Source organism: Neofelis nebulosa, chromosome 13 (genome assembly GCF_028018385.1).
Source record: "Neofelis nebulosa isolate mNeoNeb1 chromosome 13, mNeoNeb1.pri, whole genome shotgun sequence".
Classification (NCBI taxonomy): domain Eukaryota; kingdom Metazoa; phylum Chordata; class Mammalia; order Carnivora; family Felidae; genus Neofelis; species Neofelis nebulosa.
Window position 1 is genome coordinate 40250639 of NC_080794.1, and position 19270 is coordinate 40269908.

The window sequence follows — 19270 nt, forward strand, 5'->3', positions numbered from 1 at the left end:
AATAATTAAAAAAAAAAGCGAATCAAGAAACAATGCAGTTTTGTTAGGAAGAATGAAGCAGATCAGTTTTACGGAAAAAGTAAGATAGGAAGGAAAAGTCTGGATAAATATAGATCAAATGTCTAAGAGAGGCTGCCTTTGGAAGGTAAGATTACAGCAGACTTTCACTTTCAGGTTAATCATTTTTGCAACATTTTTGTAATAAGTAGGTATTTATTTTATAATAATAATTTAAAAAAACCCAACATTTTAAGTCAATCTAGGGGACTGTCTGGTTGACTGCCTTTTATGAAAATTAAGAGGCCTAATCAAGACTTATCCAAATGAATGGCCACCCTACCTCTGTTGGGCAGTGGGCCAGAAAAGAATCTGCAAGCAAGACAAGCATTTTTCTTGAGGAAGCAGTTGGCTGTCTATTCTGGCACACAAATGAATGAATGATCTTGACATTAACATTCCGGCCTCACAGAGCACTCACTGATGCTTGCCTGGGAAGGTGCTTATAGCACAGTCCAGGGGCCGCTCTGCTTCTGAAAAAAGCACATTTAAAAATTGCTGTTGTTTCATGGTATGATAATATGTTTGAACTATTAATTTTTAACAGTTCTGGCTATGTCCTTCTCTTTGTCTCTCCCCACCCCACCTCTCCCTTTGAGCTATTCTGTTCTATGCTGGGGGCCTCAGGGAAGAGATGGGACAGCTGAAAGAAACAAAGGCTCATCCTGGCTTTCGGCTTTCAAAAGCTTAGGGAAAAGGACCCAGGGAAAGAAAAGATAACCATCAGAGAGAATATCCCACTCCCAGGATTAGAAAATGGGCAAGTGGGAGGGTCAGAGGTGGGTATGGCAAGAGGATTGGGGCCAGCTTTGGAGGAGCAGCGGTGGTATCCACAGAACTCTAAGCTTCCTCTTGGAGAAGCTGAATCAGCAACCCTGGTCCACAGTCTCCATCTAAGGGCTGGGATGTGGATCAACAAAGGCCTGGAGCTCTGCAGGGCTTCAGGAAGGGGCTACCTCCGTCTACTCTCTCTGCACCTGCCTAGGTCTTTTATCTCATCGCCAAACATCTTTTCCAGCTTCTCAGTCTGGATGGCTGGACACCACTGCTTCTGGATTAGTTGGCCTTGATTTGACACCCAGAGCCAGACTGACTTTTCTCAGTACTCCGCCCCTTGTTTCTGGGGCCAACTGCAATTGGCCCCACTTGGATCACGTGTCCATCCCTGTGTCTCCAGTAGCCTCTGCACCAATCTGCTGTTCTTGGGGGCTGAGGTCTCTACTGCAACCACATTTGAGGCCAATTTTCCACTCATCCCATCCCTGTTTTCCTGGTTTCCTTACAGGTGTATCTCCTGAGAGCACTCCCCAGTAAACCTTCCACATGCAACTGTCCATGACCTCAGTATCTATTTCCAATCTAAGACACTCACCTTGCAGACTCGGGGTACCTACAGGATATCTGGAGTGAGCATCAAGGGCTGTGGTTGCTCACCTGTTAGGAAAGTGCTGCCTTGGAGAGCGATGGAGCTCCAGACACCATTCCCAACACTAGACACTGTGAGGCTGAGGAAAGAGCACTGGAAAGAAGCTTGGGAAGCCCTGGGTTCTGCCACTGGTGAGCTGTGTGGCTGGGCAAGCCTGTTAACTCCTCTGACTCAGAGTTTTCAAATGCAGATCAAGGAATTTCCTGCCCAACAAGGTTAGTTAAAAGTTCACAAAGATGGGGCACTTGGGTGGCTCAGTTGGTTAAGTGAAGGACTCTTGGTTTCAGCTCAGGTCATGATCTCACAGTTTGGTGAGTTCAAACCCCGTGTCAGGCTCTGCATTGCAGGTGTGGAACCTGCTTGAGATTTTCTCTGTCCTCTCTCTGCCCCTCCTCTGCTTGTGCTGTCCCTGTTTCTCTCAAAATAAATAAACTAAAAAAAAAAAAGTTCACAAAGAGGATCTAAGTAAATGGGCCTCCAGCAGTGTTTGGCACAACATAGAAATGTTATACATATGTAAAACAGTTTGGGTTTCAGATATTCCTGCCCCTCACCATCTATCCCACACCCTTTCTACCCTTTCATATCAGGCTTGGTGAGGCCATCAGCAGAAGGGTGACATGACCTGCCCACCTCCGCCAACCAGGAAGGTAGCTTTGTGAACTCATATTGCCTTCTTTGGCTCTCCACAGGGACTTTGTATATGCTGAATTCTAAGTCATATTAAGTCCTATTAAAAGATAAATCATATTATATCTTGTTTTCTGCTCATAAGATTTCCCATCCCACTCAGTGCCTAACACTATGACCCCTATTATCTTTTCGACCCTTTTCTACTACTCATCTTCTCTCATTTTCTCCAGCCATATTGGTCTCCTAGCACTAGGCATACCCCTACCCCAGGGCCTTTGCACTTGCTGCTCTCTCTTTAGATATTCTTCCATCTGACTCATCTCTCACATTTTCAGGTTGTTACACAAAGGTGAATGAAACATCCCCATCCTCATTTAAAATAGCAGAAGTCCCTCATCACTGTCTATCCCTCTCCACTTTAGCACTTGTTACCATCTGACATGCCATGTATTTCATTAATTCACTGCCTATCTTACTCTTTTGAAATATAGACTCCACAAGGACCTGTTTTGTTCTCAGCTATATCCCACAATGGTACCTAGCATGAAATAGATTCTTGATATAGTTTTGTTAAATGAACGAGTGAACATGTTTGTATGCTTTACAGGCAGGTGAGACTAAACAGAGCAAGCCCACTACTGAAACCAATGACAAATTGATGTCAGTCATGGGAAAGGAGGGGCAAAAGGTCCCTAGCATGGCTAGAATCTCTGAAGTTCCCTGCCAGGCCAAAGAAGTACCTAGGCTCTCCCCTGCTATCCCAGCCAGGCAGCTCCTTGAGGGCAGGAGCTGTCCCTTAGCTAAGTGTCCAGCTCAGTCCCTGGCATGTGGCAGGTACTCAATTGATGTTTGCTGAATGTAGCAAGGCACCAAGGTGCCGGGAGCCGAGGGGAAGTGGTCTGCACCTTCGGGCGCCTTCAGGGAAAATACATCTTCAGATGCTGACATATTTATTTGCCTCTCACCTCAGCCCTTGGCATTGGCCAATGTTTCTCAAAGTGTGTTCTCTAGTGCTAATAGGCGTTAGGGGTGCTAATGGGTGTTAAGTGGAAAATGGGTTCTGTTGTTAAATAAATTTGGGACATGCTGGATTAAACAAAGTTAAATAGGTTTCCTGACTTCCTGAAGAGCCTTTAATATGCAAGTATAAATTATAAATCCAAGAGGGGCTTATGTTTTGAAAAGGTTTTCAAACTGACCTGATCATGGAACTCATTTTTCAACGTTTTTTTTTTTTTATTTTTTTTATTTTTTATTTATTTATTTTTGGGACAGAGAGAGACAGAGCATGAACGGGGGAGGGGCAGAGAGAGAGGGAGACACAGAATCGGAAACAGGCTCCAGGCTCCGAGCCATCAGCCCAGAGCCTGACGCGGGGCTCGAACTCACGGACCGCGAGATCGTGACCTGGCTGAAGTCGGACGCTTAACCGACTGCGCCACCCAGGCGCCCCTGGAACTCATTTTTCAAGGAGAGCAAGGATTGAACAGATGACTGTTTGGGAAACACTGGCATAACCTCACACCTATCAGAAGTTGTAAAGATTTGGGAGGAAATCTAGTGCAATACTTTCTCTTCACAGAGGTGGCAAGAGAGGGGAAGACCAGAGAGGGAAAGGGATGGACTGTGGGAAACAGAGTATGTCAGAGTTGGGGCTTGGGCTACAATCAAGCCATCTCTCCCCTCTAGGACACTTGCTGCTTTCAGTTTTGACCTCTGGCCTTCTGAACTCTGACCTGTCAGAGTTGACCTGTCTGCTTTGCTCATTTGTACTCTCAGGTTCACAGAAACGTAGAACAGGAAAGCCCTCAGAGATGTGAAAGTCCCATTTCTGACCTCACCTCCTGTTTCTGGCCCCAGCTGCCTGCCATGACCCAACTCTGGGCTTCTAACCCACCCCTGGGAGCCTAAAGCTCCCCACCTCCACCTCCACCCCTGCCCCCTCTGCCCCTCCTAGCATAGGTGTTCCTGCCCCAAAGCTCTGTTTTTCAAACTGTGGTCCCAGGACCAGCAACATCAGTACCCCATGAGAAGTGGCTAGATATGCAAATTCTCTGGCCCTACCTCAGACCTACTGAATAAGAGACTCGGTAGGGGGGTGGGGGCAGCAATCTGTGTTTTAACAAGCCCCCAGGTACTTGTGACTCATGCTAAAGTTTATGAACCACTGCTCTAAACCATGCTCACTCAGACCAGACCGCTGTAGGGAAAGGCCTGTCCTTGGCCTGCCTGGCCCCCAGAAAGCAGAGCACAACCTCCAGAGCCCTCAGCAGGGATCCTGGAAAACTCCGGACACAAAATCTTTAGAGATTCTTATAGCTGAGCGGGTTCCAATCACTTGAACTTGGTGCCACCTAAACCCTGAAGTTAATTTACACTGCATCATTTCATTAGTGGTCTAATCGATACATACAATTTTATAAAATAGACCTGGGCTGGGCAGTTTTTCAGGCTCCTATTGTATCTATCAAATACCACCTCCCTCCTCTGAAATAAACCACAGTAGTAGGAGATCTATGTGATACATGCTTTGGGGGATCTGGAAATGTCTGAGTCTTACCTCAGTGCACTTAAGTTGAGGTGGGGTCTTCTCAGTGCATCAAAAGAAGTGCTCTAATTGAGTTGAATAGCTTGATTCTAGTACATTTTCTTCCAAAATCCTTCTATTTTTTGGATTTCTTATCCAGGGTGATGTGGACAGGCTCATGGTGGCCTCATAGTTGCTGCACTGAATAATTCCCAAGAATTCCCTTGTGCAATGCATGGCTAAAAGTGGTGGTCCTAGGACCCCCCTCCCCTCAGGAGAATAACACCCTCTTTCCCACCTGCCACCTACAGGTGGACAAGAAGGCCCTCAAATGTGCCCCTTGGAAGGTTGGCTGGGATAAGGTGGGTTGCTATCTGCCTGCCACTGAGAAATGCAGGCCTGCAAGGTCTTCCTGTTGCATTTACTGTCACAGTCCTGGCTGCCACTGCTTCTGTGCTCCTCGGCAAGGGTGTAGATAATTCGGGCACCCACTCACTCACTCACTCACCCACTCAGCCCGGGCGGCGATGTCAGCTGCTCTGGCAGCCCTCCATCCATCCTCGTCATTCAGAGACCTCTGAAAGTATGCCTGTCAATATAATGCACGGCCTGTTGAGGGGAAGTGACATTTTGAATAGTGGACATTTTTCCAGGAGCATTCATCCTAGGTCAGCCTCGTGATAAATAAATACATTTGGTGTCTGAAGTCAGCAGGCAGGATACAATGACCGAAACGCAGGCACAGATGCACATACCATGAGGCTGAGTTGACGGGGTGGAGGTAGGATGTGAGAGATGGGGGGAGAGGGAAGGCTCTGTGAGCAGATCTGGGGGAGAATTTATTCCCCCTCTTCCTGACACCTCTAGGGAAAATGGGAAGCAAATAATGCTGCGATTTCCATTTGTCCCTGAACCACAAGAGGGTCCTTTCTTTCTCTCACCCTTCTGCTCCTCACCTGTCCCTCCTCCCTGCAAAAAAAAAAAAAAAAAAAAAAAAAAAACAACCCAGTCCCCATCTTAATTACCCCTAACAGTGCCCTAAACAAAGTATTTATAAGGCTTACTGCGTTTGTCTTCCCGTTCCTATTAATAAAGTCTGGGAATGTAGGGAAGAAATATGGGTGGGTGACAGGGTTTTTAATGGTGCCTCACCTTAAATGCATTTTAAAATATGTAAATCAATAAAAAAATTATTTGTAATAGCAGCCTAAGAGTGCTGGTTAGCCTGGCACGGAGTGAAATGCATGCTACAAGCCCTATTACCATACATCCTGGGAGCTGTAGTTAGGATTAATCTGTCAAAGGGGATGGTTTAGTGTTGATGAATATGACATGTGACCATTAACGATGTTGATTTTATCTCCCGAGATTAGCATGATTTACTTCGGATGGATAATAATGTCATTTGCTTGATGCAGTAGATCTGTTTACGAGCTGATTAAATTGTAAGGCCTTGCCTCATTTCATGCTATTTGGTTTACAGCTTCATTACCACAATCACAAAAGCTGGGGAAATGTCCCACATTCCATGTCACAATAAATCACTGCTTCACGTTGCTGGGATGGATTTTAGCAGTTCTGCCCAGCAAGGATCATTCTTGGGTCCCCACTAATCTGTGATCCAGAATACATTAGGGGGATCTTCAGGAACACTGGAATGAGAGGGGGCAGGAATCCTCTCGGATCTTTTAATTGAGATTAAGGAAGTCCTTGAGTAATTAGCTGTAACAAATTGCCTTATTATTTAGACAGTGAAGTCACTGTTTTTGTTGCAGGGATGATTACCATAAATACGCAGAAAAGTGACACTCCAGGAACCAGAGGGAAGCTTGGAAGCAAATTTCATTTTCACCCCTTTATCCTTTGCTCTGGGAGAGGGGTGATCTGAATGCAAGGTGTGTAGGAGGTCCTCAACCCCACCATGCTTCTTCGAAGTGGAGTTGGGAGGAGGTGGGCACCACACACCCACAACACAGCACTGGCCACCTCGGCACCTCTGGGTGGGTTGCGGCCAAAGCGGAAGGAAGAAAGGAGAATGCCGGCCCCTGGGTCAGAGAAGTGTGTAAACCACAGACCTGTTCTCTCCATACCAACTCCATGCCAGACTGAACTGGCCGTAGGATCCTCTGTGCCTAGGAAAGAGAGAGGAGGCACATGAGATGGAAAAGACAGGGTTGTTTCCTGCTAAGAAGCTGGGGAGGCAGCACACATGGGCCTGAAATGATTGTCTACATTTCTAATAACACCCAAGAGATTCTGAGTTCTTAACTACTGCCGGGTCCTGTTCTCACCACCAACACAATTCTGTGGTTGAGGTTGGCATTATTATTCTTATCCTATGTTATAGATGAGGAAGCCAAGGCTCGGGGAGGTTTAGTGATGTGCCCAAGGTCACACAGCCAGCTGGTGACAGGGCTAGAATTTGAACCCAGGCAAGGGAGCTCAGAGCTTGGCACAGTACCTATACACTGAGCTTGCCATTTGGCTCAGGGTAAGGCCATTTCAGCAAAGAGGCAAGGAGGGAGAATTTTTAGGCCTTTGGTCTCTTAGTCCTGAACTGAAGCCTGTGACTGTGAATAGGTGTTTCCTGCAAATAATTTAGGATGAATAGTAATCAGGAGCACTGAGGCCAGGTCTCAAATGGGTACTTTAGTAAGATTTTGTGATGAGCACAATCAAAGAACATATAAGACAGTATACACTTCCTCAAGAGCAGGGTTTGAAAACAGAAAGTAGTAATTTCAAAGAGCAAAGGTAACCTCTCCTGCTTCTTAGCTCAGCACCTCCCTAGGACACTAAAGAATACAGGGGAGAAATTGTGGCCCTCTAAAAGTTCTGTACAAGAGGTAACTCCAGAATTCCAAAGCTCCATGCAATTTCACTTCTGAACTGGATACGTGGCCCTCAAGTATCTGCATCCCTTAACTAGACTCATTAATGTGTCCTCATAGCAGAGGTCACTAGTGGCCCTCCAGTCTCCATTCCTGTTTTTCCTGTACTGGAACCCTGATTTGTAACTGATTTTAATAAAATAAAGACTACATTTCCCAGCATCACTTGATGCTTGTGAGCCATATGACTAATATGGCAGCCATTTATTGAGCCTCTACTCTGAGCCAGGCCTTGGCTAAGTGTTGGTTGGGATAAAGATATGTAGGAGGCAAACCCTGTCCTTAGCCAGCCAAGCTGCTATTCTGTCCTTCAATCGCTGATAAAGCAACCTGTCAGGTGTTAATTGATGTATCAGTCAGTCAGCATGCTGGCTATTTGATCAATGGCCAGACCCTTGCCTTGCAGGCATTGGTCCTAGTACTGAACTCTCAGGGTGCACAGATGACGATACTTTGGCCACAGTCTCAGGATGTATAGAATTTAATGTCAGGCATAGGGATAAACCCCCAAGAAATAGACATACCCTTATCTTACACTATACACAAAAATTAAAGACTTAAGCATAAAGTCTGACACCATAAAACTCCTAGGAGAAAAGGTAAGGAGAAATCTCCTTGACATTAGTATTGGCAATGATTTTTGGGGATTTGACACCAAAAGCAATAAAAGGGAAGAAACGCAAAAATAGACAAGTAAGATTACATAAACTAGAAATTTCTGTACAGCAAAGGAAACAATCAGTAAAATGAAAAGGCAACTTACAGAATGGGAGAAAATATTTGCAAACCACGTCTGATAAGAGGTTAGTACGCAAAATATGTAAGGAAATCATACCACTAAGTAGCAGAAAAACAAATAACCCATTTAAAAATGGGAAGGGGACCTGAATAGACATTTTTCCAGAGAAGACATACAAATGGCCAACAGGTACATGAAAAGTGCTCCACATCACTCATCATGAGGGAAATGCAAATCAAAACCACAGTGAAATATCACCTCCCACCTGTTAGAATGACTAGTATCAAAAAGAGAACAAGTATTGGTGAGGCTGTGGAGAAAAAAAGAACCCTTGTGCACTCTTGCTGGCAATGGAAATTGGTAGTCATTAGGGAAGACAGTGTGGAGTTTCCTCAAAAATTACAAATAGAACCACCATATGATCCAGCAATCTTACGTCTGGGTTGAAGGAAATGAAATCAGTATCTCTAAAAGATGTCTATACACCCAGCTTCATTGCAGCATTACTCACAGTAGCCAAGATGTGGAATCAATTTACATGGATCCATGTGTCCATGGATCCATGTGTCCATGGATGGATGAAGGGATAAAGAAACACACACACACACACACACACACACACACACACACAGAGGAATAACATTCAGCCATAAAAAAGAAGGAAATCCTGTCATCTCACCATTTGCAACAATATGGACAAACCTGGAGGCCATTATGCTAAGTGAAATAAGACAGAGGAACAAATATTACATTATATGGCATATATAATGCACTTAAAATAGTCACACTCATAGAAGCAAAGAGTAGAATGATGGTTATGGTGGTTGCCTGGGGCTGGGTTGTGGGGCAATGGGGCAGATGTTGGTGTCAAAATGTATAAGGTTATAAAATGCGTAAGGTCTGGGAATCTAATGTACAGCATGGTGATTGTGGTTAATAATACTGTATTGTATACTTGCAGTTTGCCATAAGAGTAGATCTTTGATGTTTTCAACACACACACACACATACACACACACACACACACACACACACACACACACACACACACACACGATAACCATGTGAGGTGAAGGATGTGTTAATTAGCCTGATTATGGTAACCATTTCACAATGTATCCCAATAATGCGCTGGCTGTGCAGCCATATCCACCCCCTACCAAAGACCACTCCTTACTGCTTTTTTGGGGGCTCCTGGCACTGGAGCCATGCCCCCTCTGAGGTATCTTGTCCTCCAGGATGTTGTGTGTCTGACCATCTCCCCATCCCTGGTCTCCTTTGTCTCCTCTTGGTCACAGAGGCTTCCTCTGTGATCCTCATCTCTCTGTCTCTCCAAGTTCGACACTTGTTCCCTGTGCAGGGAAGTCATATGGCATCACTTCTGCTCTAATTCAGGGGAAGTGAATATATAAATGAGCCTGAGCCTGGGTGGTTCAGTTGGTTCAGTGTCTGACTTTGGCTCAGGTCATGATTTCGCAGTTCGTGGGTTCAAGCCCCACCTCTGGCTCCATGCTGACAGCATAGAGCCTGCTTTGGATTCTCTGTCTCCCTCTCTCTCTGCCCCTCCCCTGCTCTCTCGAAAGTAAATAAAAACATTTAAAGAATAAAAATAAAAGGGAACACAGAAACTTTTCTGTCCCCTATGTTTGGAGACTCCATCTTTGTTTCAGCTTCTCTGCCACACTGACCTCGTGGCCCTCTGGGGATGGAGACAGAGAAGGGATGCTGCCTGGTAATGTCCTTTGTGGGGTGGACTGTGAGTCCAAGCCAAGGGCTCAGCCTGAGGCGGTCAGAGAGGCAACCATCCTGAGGGATCCAAAGCCTGGTCAAAGCTTTGAGCTAGGGGCTAGGAACCCAGATAAAGAATTGTGTTCTGTATGGTTTGGGGCATTCTCCATGGAAGGTAAAAGGGATTCTGGCCTGTATCGGTTACCTATTGTTATAAAGAAAAGGACTCCAAAATTTAGTGGCTTAAAACAATAATGATATTTATTTTGTTCATGTATCGGCAATTTGGGCGGGGCTGTGTGGGGAGGGCTTGCCTCTACTCCACTCATGGTCAGCTGGGACAGCCCAAAAGCTGGCGGCCTGAATCTTTGGAGTCTTGTCACTCCAGGCTGCAGTTGGTGCTACCTTTGGCTGTGACTTCAGCTGGGGCTGTCACTGGAACACCTGAGCATGCCTGTCTGGGTGACCGCGTGGCTTCCTCAGAGCATGGGGTTTCAAGGGTGAGCATTCCTAGGGGAGGCAGTGTTGCCCATCCCGATAGCCTTGGAAGTCATATGGCATCACTTCTGCTCTGATCACAGGCGTGCCCAGATTCAAGGGGAAGGCACATGAACCCCACCTGCTGATGGAAAAGTGCCAACTTCATAATATAAGAGGAGTCCATGGGATGGGATATATTGATGCAACTAACTTTGGAAAATATTAGAGACAAAATGACTGTTCCTCATAAGCCTTCCTCAAGAGTTTCCACCTTTAGTCCAATTTTCTTCTTTGATTTTCTCTCCATGGGTTCATATCCCTCACCCCCCAAGTTTTGACTCTCTTTTCTGTGCTTCCAACTCACAGATTTACATCTCCAGCCCTGATCTGCTGCAAGCATCGGAAACTCAACCTGTACAAAATCCACACTGTGTATTTCTCTGCAAAAGCCTGCTGTCCCTCAGAATTCCTCCCAGGTGCCCAGATGTGGCAGACTCTTGGTTATCCTTCTGTGGCCACTGGAGCAGAAACTACATGTTACAGCCTCCCTTGCAGCTGCATGTGGCCAGGTCACTATGAGTGACTTCTTCCTTACTTATTCAGAAGGACATCACTTGCCCTGGACTTCGTCCCTTTCCCCTTTTCCATGGATGGGAGTAGTGCCCATATTTGATCACCCTGATGAGCACAATACCCTAGGGGATGAAGGAGCACCAAGATGGAAGGAACTCGGGTCCCTAAATGACATCACACAGCAGAGCAGTCTCAGCAGCATAGACAACAGAGACCTGAGAGAATCTTCTGTCGGATTGAAGTCACTGTATTTGGGGGTTTCTTGGCTCCAGCAGTGTAGCTAAGAACCATAGGCTGAGGACCTCAGGGGTATATCTGCCTTCCCTCTCTCCTCCCTAGTCCCTGCCCATCACTGAGTCCAGTCCATTCTACTTCCTCACTATCCCCTGAAACTGCTCTTGCTTTGCCTGTCTTGTAGCCTCTCCTCTGCTTCTAGCTCTCACCTTCTCCTGTCTCAACCATCTGACCTCTGAATGGTCCCTTCATCTCCAGTCACTCACTGTTCCATGCCACAAGGTATACCTCTGCTCTAAGACCTTTGATGGCTCCCCACTGCTTATCAAAGAGCAAGATACCATCTATTCCTACCATATTCTCACCCACACTCATGGGCTGTCCCCCCCCCCGTGCCTTTGATCCTGCTGGTCCCTCCTCATTATTCCCAAATTCCTCATTTTTTTCACCTACCGAATGCCTATGTATTACCCATGTCCAGATGAAGTGTTCCCTCCTCCCAGTGATTTCCACATCCTCTTATGGGAATTAAACCAGTGCCTCCACTATGATAGGCATTCTCAGAGCCCACCTTAATGCAACAGTTGTTTCCATGACCTGCTAGACTAGATAGTATGTGGTTTAAAGGCAGACACCATTTCCTGGTCATCTTTCCACTGCCTTCATGCCAAAGAGAATGCCCTGTATACAGCAAGAGCTCATTATATGCTTGCCAGTGAAAACACTCGCTTTCCCTGTCTGGAGCATCACAATTCTGACTGGGCAGTGGTCTTGCCATAAGTGAGCAAGGTTGTCTTCCCTCTTGCCTGGGGGACCTCTCCAGGGAACACTAAGGAGCGGGGCATGAGGGGCTGCCCTTCTCACATTTCCCTGGGAACTGAAGTACATAGGTTTTATAGGCATGGGCTCTGGAGTGAAACAGCTTTGGCCTTGAATTTCAGCCCACCACTTATTAGCTGTGTGACTTCAGGCATGATACCAACTTCTCTGAATCTCAGTTTTTGTTTTATAACTTAAGATTAATATAGTACTTATCTCCTAGAGATCTTGTGGGGATTAAGAAAGATTTATATAAAGATATATAAAGCTCTTGGCATAAGGAAAGTGCTTACTAAAGGATAATCATCATCATCATCGCCATCATCATCATCATCATTCAATATCTTTCCTATGGCCTGAGACTCTGCCTGGTGAGAGAGCACCAAGGCACCTGCTGCTCTAGGCCTGGCCCACTGGAATCCTTGCTGTCAGACTGGGTTTCCCTATGGACAAAAGTTAGAGAATATGCACTGTCAGGACTAGCTGGGCCCCAGCTGGGCAGTTTGCTGGGTGCTCCAAGAAGGTGGAGGAGAGGGAGCAGTGCAGAAGTCTGGTGGGGCTGGAGGGAGGGCCCAGCTCCCTGGTGGCTCACCCCTAAGAGACAGGGTCAAACGAGATTTGGCTGGCTGGCATCAATAGCCAGGGATGCAAAGTTGGGAGTTTAGAACTGAGCAGGCTGTAGAGGCTGCTAGGGAACTCAAGGCTCCCCATATCAGGTGGGCTGGCAGCATCGTCCCACAGTGGTCATTCTACTTTGGTGTAGAAAGGGACCCACGCTCCCAGATAACCAGGCTTTGGTGCTAGCAGATAGAAGGTACCAAGGGCCATTGAAAGATGGCCTGCATACAGTGGGGTCAGAGAGGGAGGCTATCCTCTCCCTACATACCACACACACTATCACATCCTCCTCACTGGCAGGGAGGAAGCTCCCTGCTTCCCGCTGATTCAGGGCCTGAGCGGCTGGATCTATCAGTTGCAGCCATCTAAGTGAGACGGGCATAGGTGGATCCAGTGGTGTGCTGGTGAATGTTTGACAAACAGCTCTCTGGGAGAAGAAGTCTTCATTTGTAGTGTTTGCCAGTTACTTTTGTGTAAATATTCCCACCATGGCTGATTTCAAGCAATCAACACAACGCCCCAGAATGAGGAGCTGGGAAGAGATGTGCACAATTGGTTCTTGTGAGCCAGTATGAACTGACTCCAGCACACCACTCGGTGGGGCCGGACACCTGTATTGGGGGAGAAAGCAGATGTGCATGGCTTCGGTGTACAGAGAGGTAAAGGTCACCATGCAGTGGTAAAAAGCACAAAAATAACAGCTCTGGAGTCTAACAGCCTATAACAGAATCCCAGTTCTGCCACTTGCTGGCTGTGTGATCTTGGTCAAGTCACTTTACCACTCTGTGCCTCAGTTTCCTCATCTATAAGGTGGGGGCTAATTATAATGCCAACTTCATAGAATTCTTCTGAAGGTTGCACACTGGCCTGTGGTAGATTGATATAAATGTTATTTATTACAGTTAATCACGCAGGGTAGTTGGAATGTTGCCTCGGTCAGAATAGTTTAGAACAGAAAACCCAGAATTCCTCAGGGCATTTCCCAAAGGCATGGTCTTTTTATATTTAATCTTGAATTTCCTTCAAGACTGAAGATTTTAAATCCACAGGTCCACGAACAACCTGAAATTATTTTTTCCAATGTTGAGTATGTGTACTTATTTCTATAAAGAGGGGCTGTAGCTTTTATCGGATTCTCAAAAAAAGGCTGTGGTTTCTGCATCCTTCCCTCAACCCACAAAAGGCTTAAGAAGTAGTAATGTGGAGGGTGAATTCCCACACCACAGGAACTGCCTCTGGAGGATGTTGGGGAGAGGGGATGTTTGCAGAGTGTGTGGAAGAAAAATGGCAGAGTCACAGAAAGACCCGTAAAGACGTTAGCAAGGACTCTGAAGTATGTTTCCTTTATTGAGACCTAGGGCTGAGGAAGCTTCCAGAAACAGGACAATGGAAAAGCTCACACTTACGCATCCCGTTCCTGATTTCTCCTTACCCCTGCAGTTCCAAGAGTGTCCTCTTCCCTTCTCCAGTCTACCCTCCCTGCCCATGCCCTGCTGGACCCAACATAGCTTCTTGCCCTGAGAGTCACCGCTTTGCAGGAGGTATGATTCAAACTCCCTTGAGTGTTGCTATGATTCCTTGATACCATTTGTGTTCCTCTTGGTTGTGTTTTGTTTCTTTTAGGTTTCTGGAGTTACACTATAATTATTTAAGGTAAGGCTAGCTAGCGCAAAGTTGATTTAGCATTGGTCTGCTTCTGTTTTGAGTTGGAGGCTGTATTCAGTTTTTTATTAACAACATGGAAGGGAGTGGCGGGTAAGTTTACAATGCTTCTCACTTTCCAGCCACTTGTTTTTTGTTTTAGTTCATTTTTTAAAAAATTTTATTGGGGCGCCTGGGTGGCGCAGTCGGTTAAGCGTCCGACTTCAGCCAGGTCACGATCTCGCGGTCTGTGAGTTCGAGCCCCGCGTCAGGCTCTGGGCTGATGGCTCGGAGCCTGGAGCCTGTTTCCGATTCTGTGTCTCCCTCTCTCTCTGCCCCTCCCCCATTCATGCTCTGTCTCTCTCTGTCCCAAAAATAAATAAAAAACGTTGAAAAAAAAATTTAATAAAAAAAAAAAAATTTTATTTAATTTAAGAGACCATCCCTATCACTTCCTGGCTTGTTGTGTGTGGAGTTCAGGACCAAAGTTAGAGAGGACTCTAACCTAAGTTTTGTAGAGGGAGAAAATTACTCTTGACAAATTTTACCCTAAATCACTGTAGTATACTACTCTAGGCACCTAAAAGGAACAAAACCCACCAAACTTACACTGCAACTTTTGAGGGCTTATGACATACCACCCCTGCCCATTGTATCAACAAGAATCTGTGGTTTAGAGGTAGAAGTTTCCACCCAGTGACTTCCTGAAAAGCCACCAACAACAGAGCTCTCTTCTGACCCTGGTTCTAGGTGAGCCCATCTGTGAATTGCAGAGGGGTCTGCTAATGTTCTATCCCAGCTCCCACCCCTCCAACTCCCCTAAGTAACAGAACCCTGAATTTATTTGAGGCAGCAGTATGCTTAGCTAAACATTACATTTCCCAGCCTCCCCTGCAAATAAGCCTGCCATGTGACTAAGTTCTACTCAATGAGGTATAAGCTCAAGAGTTGTGTGTGGATTCCAGAAAGACTCATTAAAATGGAGGGACCCTTTTACCTTTCCTTTCACTCCTCCTTTGCGTTGCTTGGAATAAGATAATGGGGGCTGTGCTCAAGCAGCCATCTTGGACTCTGAGATGCTGTGAGGATGAAAGCTTCCGGATTGGGAGAAGCCGAAGACAGAAGGATCTGGGTCCCTGATGACTGAGGGCCATTTTTAGCCTGGACTGCCCACCTCCAGGCTGAGAGAAGAGAACATTTATCTTCTTCATGCCACTATTTAAGGGTCTTTGTTATTGTGAGCAAGTACAATGTCTAGCTGATGCATAGAAGCTTGCTCAGCCCTGAGTTTTGTGCCATGGACAAAGACAGTCACAGTTTCTCTAAGGCCACTGCTATTTCTCCTCCTACTCTTTTTGAAAGAACCACCTTGTCCAAGATGGCCCAATTCTTTTGCATCTTGCCTCCCTTCTGTCTTTCATTTTTTGGCTTCCTCTGTCTTCCCCTCTCTCCCTACCACTCTTCTTTCCTTCCCTTTCCCTCCTTCTATCTAACATTTATTGAACATTTACTATGTTCTACATAGCATGCTACTTGCCAAAAGTAGAAATAGGTATAGGAGACAGTCCATCCTCCCCAGTGCCTCAGAGTCCAGGTTGTCAGGAAAATGTAAAGGGATATGATGATGGGATGGACAGGTGCTACAGAAGCAAAGAGAAGGACACTGAGTCCAATGGGAAGGGCCTGTGGGCTTCCGTTTAAAAGCAGGAGTTAAAGAATTTAAAGCAGGAGTTCTGAGTTGCTGGTAATTAGGAAAAGAATGCAGAGGACAAAGATTCCAGGCACAGGGACCAGGACAGTATAGTGCAGTGATTAAGGACTTGAGTTCTGGAGAACAGACGTGTTACTTGTCTCTAGCCCTCAGCTCCTCTACCTTAAACTGAGGCTAGCAACGGTAATAGGATTAGATGAGTACCTGGAAAGTAAGTGCACACAACATGCTATTTATGAACATTATTATGTTGGTAAATGTGCTGCTCACCTGAAGTGTGCGTAGTCTGATATCAGTTTTGGAGGCAGGTGTCACAGAGGCCATAAGTGACTTGTCCGTGGTCACACAACTGTGAAGAGGCAACACTCAAACCCAAGTATCCTCACCCCTTGTCCCATGGCTTTTACATTTTCACCTTCTGTCTTTGCAGCAAGTGTGGAGGGAAAGCAACTCGAGGGAAAGATCAGTGTGTGGTGGTGGGGAAAAACCTGGATGGCTTCCTAGAAGAGATGAGTCTTGAGGAAAGGGGAGTTTGGAGGGCATTTCAGGGAAGGAGTGTATGATGAGCACAATGGACCAAGGTGTTGGGGACTAACTGGCTGGCAGAGGGTCTGAAATGTGAGGACTGGAGAGACACAAATTGGGACAGGCAAAGAGGGGCCAGATTAGAAGATGAGCCCTGATTACAGGCACTCTGATGGCCAGGTGATGGAGTCGAGAATTTGAGCTGGTGGACCACAGAGAGCCACAGTTAATTCTTGAGCAGGAGGGCTGGTTATAATAAAAGGAAACTTTGGGAAGGAAAGAAGGAAAGCAATCTGTCTTTACTAAGAGTCAGTATGGGCCAGAGAGTAGGTTTGGCATTTTCACATTATTTTATTTGCACCTCACAACAATCCCATTGGGTTAGTATTAATGTCCCCATTTTATAGATGAGAAAACTGGGGCTCAGAGAAACTGAGTCATAGAGTTGAGCCAGTGATAGAGCTAAAAGTTCGATTTCTATCAACCTGACCCCAAACTTGTGTTCTTTCCACTGCACCATGTGGTTCTAAGTTGTTCTCACTCTCAGAATGCCCCTTGTGCTGTGGGGGAGGTGCGGCTGCCTCACCAGGGGTTTAAGAGTCTTTTTGCAGGCCAGATACCTCCAGGACAAACCTGGGGTCACACTGGGCAAGAAGAGCTCAGTATCTCTGACACTTTGAGGAATTCCCAGCACAGGGTAGGGTGAAGTACTTGGGCTCCAGGTTTCATAGAAATGAGTTTAAATCCTAGCTCTGCTTCATACTAACTGAACTTGAGCAGTGTCCTTAAATCGCATTGAGCCTCAGCTGAGGCAGGGCAGGAGGATGAGCCCTGGATTAGGAATCAGCCTTGGCATAGGTTCAAACCCCAGTTGAAGTGACAAATACCCGAGGAGGTGAAATGATGTGTGTATTCACTTCAGAATAATGGGGATGGTGGGGGGAGGTGACTTGGAGGAGGTAGAGGGGAAACAAGATTGGCCATGAGTTGATAACTGTTGAACCTGGGTGATGGGTTTACGGGGTCTGTTATACCATTCTCTACCTCTGTGTATGTTTGCAAATCTATAATAAAAAGTAAAATAATAATAATATATTAATATAATAATAATAATAATAAAACACAAACAACAGTTATGTCCACCACACTGTCTCCCACCGAATCAGAATCTCTGGTTCCCAGTGATTGTTATGCTTTAACATCTCAAATGAGAACAGCCAGGGTGAGAATCTCTGCATAGACTGTATGACTCACTAGCTATGTGACTTCAAGCTAATATCCTTCCCCTGTCGAGCCTCAGTTTCCTCATCTCTAAAAGGGGGGCAAAGATTTTAACCTCATGGAGTTGTTATAAAGTTTAAATGAGATAATATAGGATAACATGGGCTGGACATAGTTTATAACAGAGTGAGCAGATCAGCCTGAGCTTTATAGTCATGCGGAACACAGCCAGGCCTCTAGCCTTAGTGGGTGAGGAACCCTAAGCCAATATGTGCAGAAGATGATGCCAGATGGTCTAGAGATGAGCCTCACCTTCTGGGCAGCTTTCACATTTTCCAAAGCACAGAGAGTTCATCAACTAGCGGGGGTTTTTCATCTGCCTTTCCTTACTGCTTACAGACCACCCTGCACAAAGACACCGGGATCACTGTGACACCACCAGAAGTACAGATGGGGTCAGTGTTTGGATGGAGGGAGTCTTGGGCTTTCTCTGCAGGTCTTGCCACTGACTTCCAGGACTTAACCCTCAGTTTCTCCATCTCTGTCAGGGCAGAGTAAAGAGGTGGACAGCCTGTGGCAAGGGGTAGGCCTTAGGGGACCACTTTGGTTTGACAGACAAGGTGACCTGTTGAAGCTTGGAGGGTGGTAATGGGAGCTTGTGGTTGGGGAGGGGCCCATGACATCTGCGTCAACTCCTCTGGGATAGAGAAAGAGAGCAAGAGGAACAGTAGAAGATAGAGCAGGTGGAGAGGCGCAGAGGACACGGTTCACAGCAGGAGAGGAGCGAGGAGCTACAGAGAGGGGACTCCCGGACACCACTCCGCTCTGCGATGGTGGAGGCTCAGGGTGGCAGGATGACCACCCAGGCCGCGGTCTGCGCACCGGCCTGGGTTCCTTTTCTCCTTCCCGCTCTGGTGGGCTCCGCAGCGCCGCCTGGCGGACACGCCGCTCTTTGCTCAGGCTTCAGCAGCAGCCGGCCGTAGCCCTGGGGATCCCGCGGCAGATCCGGAGAAAGCCGGAGAGAGACGTGGAGCGCGCTGTAGGGATGGGCGTTTGTTCCCCAAGGGGGACTCGCACCCGGGCCTGGACCCGTAGCACAGAATGGCACCCTCTCTTCACGAACTCTGCGCCCGGCTGACTCAGTTCCATACAACACGTCGGGGAACCGTTTCTCCCTCCAACCCCTAGTTCCCCCAGCCTTTTGCTGTCTCTGAGCAGCTTCTTCGGGAAGGAGGTCTCATTAAATTTTCAAGGCGTTTTTGGTTTTGATTTTTGTTAATAAAATACCAGGAGTGGGCGTGAAGGCACGAACTTGTCCAATTCGTCTCCCTGTAGGTCCCAGACCTGAAATTCCAGGGCGGGGTAATTTCTAGGTCCTTCCCCGCCCAAGCGGGTCCTGGCGGGCGAGGGTGGCGCAAGGACCTCTGTCCGAAGCCGCGAGGCTAAG

The 19270-nt window shown here is 46.6% G+C and overlaps 1 long non-coding RNA gene across 1 annotated transcript in view; it reads left to right on the forward strand.

Moving 5' to 3' along the window:
• The window catches only part of LOC131492873 (uncharacterized), a 112388-nt gene extending 97842 nt beyond the window's left edge, over positions 1-14546 (forward strand). Inside the window, exon 5 of the long non-coding RNA XR_009252321.1 lies at positions 10848-14546. This is a non-coding gene — a long non-coding RNA (uncharacterized LOC131492873). The remainder of the gene's footprint in view (positions 1-10847) is intronic.
• The last annotated feature ends 4724 nt before the right edge of the window (positions 14547-19270 follow it).